Below are 11201 nucleotides of genomic sequence, written 5' to 3' on the forward strand. Positions count from 1 at the left end.
CTGCAGCCGGCTGGGCTGAAGGGGGGAGCAAGGAAGGAGGCAATTAAATACCCGTCAGGGCCTGACAGTGGCCGCAAGAGCTTCCCTTTATCCTTCACTGGTATACAGTATGCAGATATACCGTATTCTACTACGTTCGGGAAAGACCATGAAAAGTGAGTCCGTGTATAGAAGCGTGAGCGATGCATTCAGGACCACCGCCGAGACAGGGGGCAAGCTATCAAGACAGACGACTTCCTACTGTAGTCTGATTATTCCCTGGAGGCCCTCTGTAAAAGACTCCTCATTAAGACCAGACCTTTTATGGAGGGCGTAATGAGTCTAGGCTACGACAAGGAAAGACTGATAAAGACAACGTCCACTTACTTCCTACTTGGGGTTATGGTTTCAGAACCTTCCTGTCCTTGGAGGTCCCTCCAAGGGCACCCTGAAGAGCTCAAGCGAGGACTTTCAAATCAAAACTCAGAAGAACTGAAACTAACAGTTTAAGGACCAAGAGTTGAGAACAAACCAAGATCAGGTTTTCAGTTGTTGTGACCAAGACAAGATCAAGACTTTAAGGAATCAAGACTGACCAGTTGAGACCCTGTCAAGACCAAGAAATTGAGGGGTTGAGAAGTCCAAGACTTTGAGGAGATTAGACCAAGTTAGGAACAAGACATCTAGGAGCTTCAACAAGACCAGGACAAGGGGGGGGGTATTTACAAGTGGTTGCAACCGTAACAATTGCCATTCGGAAGTCTGGAAATCCGCGTGACGTCAAGCTAGAAAGATCTCCTGTTCTTGTGCACGCATCTTTTGCCCATGAAAAGACGAGTTCCTGGCAAGAAGAGGAGGAGAAGGCTGTGGGGAGAAATGGGAGGGGATGCTGTGTTGGGAATGCCAGGAATGTCCACCCATGTTTACAACCCGGGCTGGTTCACACCTGCAGGTCAGGCTGCTATCACCGGCCCCGCGGCCCTCTTCCTCTTCTTCTCCGTCTTTTCTTCTTCTCACTCCCCGCGTTCATTACATGAGGGTCAAACCCAGAGGTGACCTAATTAGAAGCTCATTACATCACCGACAATCTTCATTAGCATGCCAAGCTGGCCCGTTAATCCATTAGCTCTGCCGAGACCCCCCACCTTCCTGGTGCAGCCCTTACATTCCTGCCCCTGTGGCTCTACACTGGGGCCCCACATATAAAAATAACCTTTTCAAATATTAAGGCTGGAGACATAAGTTGTACTTACTCCCATATCCTAAAAACAGTTATGTTTGCTGAAGACTCAAAATAATGTGAATGTTTTTTTGTGCCCTGCAAAAAGTCCGGAGTCCACCCCACCTGTCCCCCAAAAGGATCCCGCGACCCTAATGAGGATGGATGTTTGACTTTATGTTTCACTGACCTGCAAACGGTCTTACTTATTTATCTCCCTGACATCATCAATCAGTTTTTCCAAAAAAGCACAACATTATGTATAGGAAGAGGAGACATTGACTGTTTTCCACCAGGTCTTTGTTGGACGCCCCCGGGTGTAGATGGACGGGGGGTTTTGGTGCCCATGCGGGGTATCCATCTCCTCGCTGGGGACTCGAACCTCCGCCGCTTTGCCTTTGAAACCTCTCCCGTCTGGTGACTGGTGAGCCATACGAGCGCTTAGAGCTTTGTAAGTGACTCCATTGTCGGGGGCAGATTGAGAGGAAAAAGGAAAAAGAGGGTCGGGTGGGACGGGGAGGGGGTGCGGCAAGCCCTCAGGACAGAGGAGCAAGGTGAAACAAAAAAGTCTGCTTCTGTGGTCTGAAGAGGCCAGGAACCCATCAAAGGCCCATGTGCTGACCTGCGGCCTTTGTCCGGCGGACAGCCCTGGCTTCATTTAACCTCTCTCCGGAGGTGAGCTATACACAATCCACCCTCGCGCCCTATGGGAACACCCCACCCCCTGACTCCCCCTCACCTGGGACACTGCAGGTGAAAGTGGATGGGTGGGGTTCCGATTGCTCATCGTCCCGACCTGTCTGGTATACGCCGCAAAGGTAGATGAACCCTCTGTGTCCAATCCCGGATGCCCGGCGGCCGAGTCTTACCCTGCGACAACGGCCCCCACCTTCCGGATACCCGGCGGCCGAGTCTTACCCTGCGGCCTTCGTAGACTCTCTGGCGGTGAAGCGCTTACCTGGAGGATGGTAAACCTCTGCTATGTGGCAGACAAAGGTGAACTTAGTGGAGATCGCCACCATTGTTGAGTTCTGGGAAGGTGAATCGTTTGAATCGTCTGTAATGAGTTGCTGAATAGAGTGGATTTTGCTGCTGTGTGGGATCTTGTAAAAGGACCACCAATCTGCCTTTTGTAACACGCACATAATAGGATGTTTCTTGTAAATTTTGAACTTTTACATCCGTCGAAACTGTACCATGGTATATGTCTTGTGATTGGCTGGTGACCGATCCTGATCACCTTTGACCCAATGTCAGTCTGTGGTATCCAGCTCAATCACGACCTTGATGAGCTCAAGCGCTAAAGAAAATGGATGGAACAAAAAAGCTATTCTGGTGTCGGGGAGGAGGGGGGGGGGGGGGGGGGCAGGTGAAAATGACGGAGTACCTGGTACTGGCACTGTGGAAAGGAATCGCGGACCAAATTGTCCCGCTTTCATTAGAGCGCTGAGTGAAGCCTCTGCCTTGCCGTCGATTCCCAAGACTCTCGGATAACAAGTGGCTTCCCACACTGAGGCTTTCTGTTTTCCCTCTCCTCACCAATAAAACCAGGCCCGGACGGACTTTAGAGGGAGACGACGGTGCAGCAAGGGCCGGGGAAAGGGGACCCCTGCTGTGGTCTGCTGTTATCTGTCATTTTGAGGGTAGGGGGGGGCACAATGAATGGCTGCCGACAAGGCATTTTAGGATGGCTGCGATAAGATATCCCACCCCTGGTGTCTGACCCCTCTAGCAGGTTAACTGTCCCTCTAAGAGCTGGTACTGAAAGACAAAGTTCTTGGGCCAGTCTGTCAAAATCTCAAGTGAAAGCGGATGATGCAGGACAAAAATATTCGGTGGCCATTTTAGTCTGCCTTCGTCATGGTGGTGAATTTTGATGAGTCGCCATAACAAATGAAACTCCAAGAAGTCAACTCCAAGAGGGAAGAGCTTGAAAGAATGTAAGGCAATAGATGCAAATTCTATTCAGCTTGAGTTTTTTTTTTTTTTTCCCCCGATCGGTGCAGCTGTGTTGGGAATGTCGGGTTTGCGTGAGGAGGCCCAGTCGCGGCGGTCACGATGCAAACATGCGCACACTGAGGTTGGCCCATTTATTTAGTTGCACTTGTTTAACCAGCTGCCCTCTGTGCTTCACGAGAAATGTCTACTCTCGACCGCCATGGCAACTATAAAAACAATAAAAAACACAGTGGGGCTTTATTTTAAGACAAAAATGGTGGAAATGCTCACAATAGAATTTAAATCTGTTGGCTCCAGATCGACATTCGAGTCGTCGTGTGTGTGCGCGCTGATAAACCGTGACCTCCGGCTCATGCCGCAAGTGCGCTAATGGTCACCGCGAGCGATCCGGAGGTGTTTGCGCCTCTAAATGGACGAGGTATTTTTATCCTCGCGCACACAGACGAGTAGTGTGTGTCACATCTGGGCGCACCGCAGGGTGAGCGGGGCGGCTGCGGGTTGGCACGTAGCGCTGGCACTGCTCAAGTTCCTGATAGCTTTCTTTGAAGTTCTTTTTTGCACCCCCAACCCCCCTTAAAAGCACCATGCACCCCCTCTACTCCCTCCCGCCTTCCTTCACACACTCACAGCAGGAAATTGCATTCTGTCCTCCTGCCATGGCAGATAAATGAGGCAGGGGAGTGGCTGTACACTGTCACCAACCGAACTGGCCTTTCTCTGTGCTGTGTTAGCCGCCTGCGCTGTTAGCCGCGTCAACACGCTGTCAGCGAAGCCTGTTTCGCACAAATTGACCGCCAGATTCTTTTACGCAGCGAAGCGAGATTTTGCCACAAATTTGTACGCTTTTACACAGCAACATGGCACCACCCTCAGATCTTTTGATGCTGTCAATGCTAATGTCTGCTATGAGCTAAAATGCTAATGAATAGCTTGTCCCCACCTTACAAAATAATTCTGGTTCTAAATGCCTCCACATTGTCAGCTGTAGTATGACACATTCTAAGTTAGCATCAGACAAAGATTTCAACACACGTCGCGTGTCGACTAGCGTGTCACATCAGATGACATCATGGTCCGAAGACATTGTCTGGGAATGTCGTTGGGAAAATTAGCGAGGCACGCACCGGGCACGGGGGCCACCGCAAACGTGCAGGATGTGTCCCTCCGAGCGTGTGTACGTGGCTCCTTAAGTGTGAGATCATGTTTTGTATGGACCATAGGTACGTCTTGACGTCATTCGCTTATGTGTAAGGTGCTGGCCGTGAGCCAGAACGTTGCCAAAATGTTTGATTAGTCCGCCCGCCGCTGGAAAATGAGTTAGAGCTCGTAAGGTGATGTCACTCATAGCAAAAACCCAACGGTACCACCCCACCCACTATGACGACCTCAGTACCGGAGGGGACCCGCTGCTGGTGCTCGACTGTTGACTGCAGAAAGCGTCTAAGTCATTTTCCATGCCTGAGTAAATGCTCTTAAGTGCTTTAAAATTGTTGAGATACTTCAATTGCCTCATTCTTCAGGGATCCCTTGGTTAATGTTAGGGTGGCGTATGTCTACCTGCCAGTTTTGGGGTGCTGAAGTAATGCAGTCTGCAAGGTGTTGCAGGTTCTGCTCAATCATTTGTGCTCTGTTTAATGTTTTCTAACATCTCTTGAGCCCCAAAAAGTAAGGTTCAATTCTTGAGGGTTTTTTTTTTCCCCGTAATGGAGGTCAAAGTACTTTGGGTGTTGACTTTTGAAAATGCAAAAGCGAAAAAATAATTTGTCAAGTGCGTAGAAATCTCAAGTGGACTTAAACTAGGGATGGGATGATTCTGATTCAGAAAATTTTATTTCTCCCAGTGGAGTAATTATGGGATGTAAGCTTTTGGAAGAGGGTCCCCCCATGCCCTCTTGTAGAAAAGTCTATCAAATTGGCTTTTAGATGCGTTTCAACCCCGACCCCCCCCCCCCCTTCCTCTTAATCCGCTGCTACAACTGGCAGCGCACCTCACACACCATCACACTCTCCAGTCATCCTTCATGTGCTGAGTGAAGAGAACAAGGACACCATGTGGCCCCCCCTAACTGCGTAACACACAACACATGCCCCTGGCCCCCCCATTACCCAGCGTTGCCACCGCCCCCTCCTGACCCTTCATCCTCCGCTGAGCTGTAGCAGAGACCCCATACACATCAGCGGACTCCTGATTGACAGGCCATGAAGATACACCAACATGGTCTCCATTTAGCTCAAGTACCGCGTCGCCATCACCTCGGACACACACACACCTCCTGCCGCCCCCCCCCTGCTCCTCCAAGGGTCCCGGGAGAAAACACACTTGAGCCGAAGTGTTTCGGAGCAGGATGTTTCCTGGGGAGAAAAGGTTTCGTCTCGGGTCAGCGTGCAATGCGGCGATGGAGGGTGGATTTTCACAAGGATGTAAGGGGAGGGGGGGAGTGGTTGTTTGATGAAGCAGGTAGGGTGCAACTGGATGGAGGGGGAGTGGGCGGTGGGTGGAAGTGGGTCGTTATGGACTTTGGAGAGGAGCGGCGGCCCGAACGGATGGGGGGCTAGGGGGGTGTTTCGCCCTAAGAGGAAACATTAGCAAAGCGAGGAGGAAAAGCTGCCAAATTAACTTCTCACCCTTTCAATCACACCCCTGAGAGTAGCCGCTCCGCTTTTTCTTCTGGGCTGACGTGACGCCGATGCTTTGAAGGGAGTGGAGACCGTCTCATCCTTGGCACACACTGTTCACAAATCGGCCAAAACACTTTCAAGACCTCCCGTATCAATATTTGATCCAGTTAGATTGAGAATGGAATAGAATGGAAGAACCCAGGAATTGTTGACCTGACTGACTATTAAGTACAGCATGGCTCAGTATGTATGTTGGAATCGGAACTTTTTATAGAGGATTTCATTCTACGACTTTTTACATCCCCGTAAACTGACGCCAACGTGACGTCCATCCTGGAACTATGCAGTGCCACAAAGACAAACAATCCCTCTTTGCACTCCATTATTGGCCGTCCACTCCCGCCAGCCCATTACTATGTTCATCTTCTCCACGTTTGACAGGTGGAAGTACAACGTCGGGCTTTATGTTTTAATTATAAAGAATTCCAGATGTGAAGGATGGGGAGGGGCAAGGGGATTCATAAATTAAAAGCAGAGCTACTCAAATGTCTTTTTTTTTTTTTTTCTTTTCAAAGGGACCAAGCAGGTCAGCATCTGCTTCTCATTGCAGTCAATGTTATTAGGACTACAGAAAAAGGCCGAGTCCTGCGTCTGGCCCCTCAATAATTGACACTATTAAATGTGCCTAAACAGATTTAGAGCATCCAGAAAAGTTGCGTTTGTCTTCCGCGATGACTCTAATCATCTATTTTCAGATGGGAACAGAGTTGAAGCGATCTGGTGCATGATAGCGAGAGCCTAGCAGGAAGCCAAAAATGTGCGCAGGAGAAAAATACAAAAGGGGAAGAAAAAAAAAAGGGGGTGGGGTGAGCCATGTGCAGGAATTTAGCATGGGGCTAAAGCTGGAGCGATGTGAGCAGACAACAAATGGATGGCATTAGAAAAGCAGCATGAGAAACCTTCTGATCCACTCTGGTGTTTTTTTTGGGGTTTTTTTCTTCATGCTGGATTCTTGATCGAAACAATGTGCTCGCACCATAATTTGGTAGGAAATGATACAAAAAAAAAAAAGAGAAGCAACTGTGCCTGTAGTAACAAGGTCCCCAGAAATGGTGGAATAACAGTCAACATGGCCAGCATGCTGACAACTTTATGATTGCAAAAGCGTGCACACCCTCCTATGTGGCTGTGTTCAGAATTACCCAATCACAGTCAAACTCATGCTAAACATGACACATGTCACCCTTTAAAGGAGACGTCAAGTCAAAAATATTCTTCACGATTAGATGTACTATGACATCACAGTTGCTCAGGGTTCACACAACGACCAATCGCGGCTCACTTGTTTTCTGACTTTGGTCATATGACCGTGAGAAACGTGTTCAAAAACATAATATCAAGGCAGACAACTTTTCCGTACAAGATGTTTGGATGGTAAAACCCAAGATGAACTTCACCAAACGCAGCTCAAACACATTCTTTTAATTCCCACGTTGCATGTTTTCTAGCGCTTCTGAAGGTGTCTTCACAAATCTCCCTCAGTCGTCCCCTGAAGACCGCTAAGGCATCCTGTCATGTGATGATGAAGAGCGGCAACAGCGTGCGCAGGTGTTGGGCTGTTAAAAGCAGACCCAAGTAGTTCCCAACGTCGACATAAAACGCACATGGAGGCAGACAGCGGAAATGAGGATGTCTATGAGATCCAAAAGAAAAAGACAGGGAAAGTGGTGGAGAGGAACGGGGAGGGGGGTCCGACCAAAAGAAGAGGTGAGGGTAAGCGCCTTTGTGGATCATTGGCAGATAATGGGCTCATTAGGTCAAACATAGCTTAGGAAGGCTCCAAACAAATAGAAACGGTCACCGGAGGTGGGACAAAGATATAATGAGGCTCCTCTTAGCCACCAGTTGGATAATGGAATGGACTCAACACGCGCAACGATACGCCGCACTTTTGTAAACAATTAATCAAAAAGAGCCTTCAAGCTCCCAGATAAAATTTATTGACCAAGTAAACACTGAGAATAAGAGAGAACGCTAGCTTAAGCCTTTCGGTCTGCTAGCTTAATGCGCCGTTTAGATGTTTGTGGCTGTGGTAGCCTTATTGGTTAGGGTCATTGTTGGGTTAGCGTGAGCGGTTATTGTTGGTTTGGGAAAAAAATACACAAATTATGTACAGTATAAAACATTAGCAAGCGTATACAGAAGCTAACCACTGCTAATGATTCTAAATCTCTGCATTTGGCTTGGTTGTTCTCTTTATATATTTTTGTTTTTTACGCTAACATCTGACATCCATTAGAATATTGGTGACGGATATTTGCCGCGGCATCCTTCAGTGGCTGTCCTATAAAAGAAAAGAAGCAACAAAGGACACGATCAAAGAAATGAAGTTGTTCACACTCCCGAGCCTTTCCACCACATCTTACGACGTGACGACGTGAGTATGAATCTTCACCAATTAGACTCGTTTTTATTTTTTCTCTCTCACAGATTTACATGTGGCAAACTTGAGGAACATGTGGGCCTCAACGATACATCAAGCCGCCTCTCTGGTGTGAAGTATGCCCGTCCGTAGGAGTCCCCCCTCCGTTCCCCTCTGGGCCATTCTGTACAAACATTCCAACACTGTGTCTGTATTCCCAGGGAAGCTCGCTCAGATAAGTCAAGCCTGACAGTGTGAAACATCATCCGAGATGGGCGAGAACACATGTAGGTCTCCGTGTAGAGGTCCTCAGGGCGGAGTGCTCTCCTTGGAAATGATGCAGGAGAGTAAAGAGCGCCTGTGTAGTTTTAATTTGGAGCAAAACAGTACATGAAGCAATATGATAAGATTCAAAAATAGAATATTAAATCAGTGTTGATCTCTTTCAACTGATCCATCAAGATCCCCCACAACAGTCCAACCCAGACAGGACTGAGCATGTTGAGCAATTCCATCCATTTTTTTAGTAAATATTAACTTCCACATTGTGCCTTTTAATGAGCATCACTCACTTTCGCCCTGAAAATAAACAAAGCTCTGAAGCGGACAGCCGCCGAGTGCTAAGTGCCACGTAGATTAATGAGGTGTCTGTCACACTGCCCCTCTCTTCATCCCTCTGTTTGTCTGTGTGTGTATGGGGGGGTCGAGGCAAACTAACATGCTCAAGTAAACAAAAAGCAGTGAAGACAGCAGGGAGACTCTCACTTTTGCTTCTACTTAGTGTCAACACTCCTTTTAGTGTCTCATTTAAATAACTGCAAAAAAAAGAACTGCTCTGCAAAGTAAGAGATGCACTTAAGACAATAGAGTCCATTATTCAACCTTTAGTTAAGATAGCGCCTCACATCAGGAAGGTGCGTGACCAGTCGGCAGGCAGGCAGACCTGGGGCTCCGGTGGATATCAGACATTGCATGACAATGGGTCTGCTCGCCCCGGAGGAGGTCGTTACTATGGGGTGAAGCGGGACCGACAAGCGGCTGGCACCTGGGAACCAGACATTCAGGAAGGGGAGGGGAGGGGGGGGCCAAGCTTCATCCATTACCTCCCCACCTTGATATTAGTGGAAGCGAATGGGGGGGTGAAAAACACACATTACATCATGGAGAGTGCAGCAAAGGAGGGGTGAAAGGTGAAGGATTCAGGAGTAAATGAGTCATGACCAACACTAAAGGGCTTGGACAAGGTTGCTTGAACATACACAAACACACACACACGTGCAAAACCATGTTTGCTGTTGTGAAAATCCTTTCACTTGATTCTTAGATTTCCCAGCTAATCTGCTGAGATTTTAAGGTTGCCAGAGTAGAACATTTTTATCCTCGAGGAGACTGGGGGCACTGCAGCAAGGTGGAGATGATGGAGTATAATTCTGCCGTGTCCAAAGATAAGCAAAGTTGCATCTGTGTTTATATGATTTGGGTACAAATGTTATCCAAGAGGAGACTGAGGGCACTGCAGCAAAGTGGAGTGTCCACAGTTTAGGTTAGCGTGTGTGGGATTTTTTTTTTTCTAATTTCTGCCAAGGAAAAAATTGAAACGGTGCAGAAAAGTGAGGACTGTGGAGTGTAACGGCACTTTGCTTTTGAGCCAGGACAAAACACCCACACAGAATCCCGTTTGTGGTTGCGCAAGTCCTCCAACATTGCATTTGATTGTTACAAATCTCCTTGCTAATCCGTCGAGATTTCCCGCACGCCTCGAACACGACACGCCCCTAATGCTTGCCAGAGGTAAAGATTTAGTTGCGAAAAATTTGAGAAAAATAGTGGCCTTTTATGTTGCTGTTGCTTTTTGGGAGGCTGCCAACTCTCATTTGAAAATACAGTAATTTGCGAGTGGAATTTAAACAGGCCAAATTGCTTCCCCTTCGCTAACAATGTGGCAAAAGGAGAGTTAGCCATGTGCGCTTGGTCAGCGTCGCCCGGCTTAACTACGAGTGACACATTTGGCCTTCAAACGTGCTCTACAAATTTCGATCCAAAAGCCGATTCAGGAAAGCGAGAAAATGGGGCACTGCATCAAAGTGGAGACTGTGGATTATAATACGGGCGGAACAGGACAAGCTAATGTTAACGTATGTGCTTATTCCATTATGAGGCTGCACCAGGTAGCTCATCACGAGAAGGTCAAGCCGCTCGGTCACCAAACTGGGTCAACTTGTCAACTTTTTGTCTTGAGCCTTTTTTTTTTTTTTTTACTTTCCAAACACAATGAAGAAAACCGAAGGATATATGTCGAGACGCTTGGTTGCATTTTCAACTGCTGTCTATTGGAGCGGAGACATCAAGCGCATTCCAAGAGACCCAGGGCCCAATTACGGGCAGATGAAGGGCAAGTTGTCTTTGTCTAAGAACAAAGGCAACAAGTGACAAGGGTGCTCTTTAACGGGAGAGCTCTATAAGGACAGCAGAGGAGGGGGAAAGAGGTGAGCAGCTGGTTATAAATATCTATTGGCTCACTTACTGGAAGGAAAATGGGCACTTTGTTGCTCATCCACTCATGCAGGTGCTTGCAAAACATGACTAACCACTAATGTTTTACAACAACCTTCCAATGTCTTAATTCAAAACCATTCCAACGTCAAAATAGGAAGCTCATTCAGAACGTCTGTGCAACTGTTAATAATAATAATTAAAATGCTAGCTCACACAGAAGATCCCACAAATGTCCTTTTTTGTTTTTCAATGAATACAAAAATGTTAGAGCCACCTCAATTTCACAATTTCTCAACTAAACCTTTTTCAAAACATTTTCATCAACAGGATCATTAACATTTAAATGTGAAAAATACTCAAATGGGATATTTGTTCATTTATTATTACTTTATTATTATTGTTTATTGTTACTATTATTAGAAATGTGATTCTGGAGCTATCTCCTGGTCCAACATTTTAAGTCGTTTCTGATCGTCGATCTGTTTGGAAGAGTTTTTCCAAAAAACG

Source organism: Syngnathus typhle, linkage group LG16 (assembly GCF_033458585.1).
Source record: "Syngnathus typhle isolate RoL2023-S1 ecotype Sweden linkage group LG16, RoL_Styp_1.0, whole genome shotgun sequence".
Classification (NCBI taxonomy): domain Eukaryota; kingdom Metazoa; phylum Chordata; class Actinopteri; order Syngnathiformes; family Syngnathidae; genus Syngnathus; species Syngnathus typhle.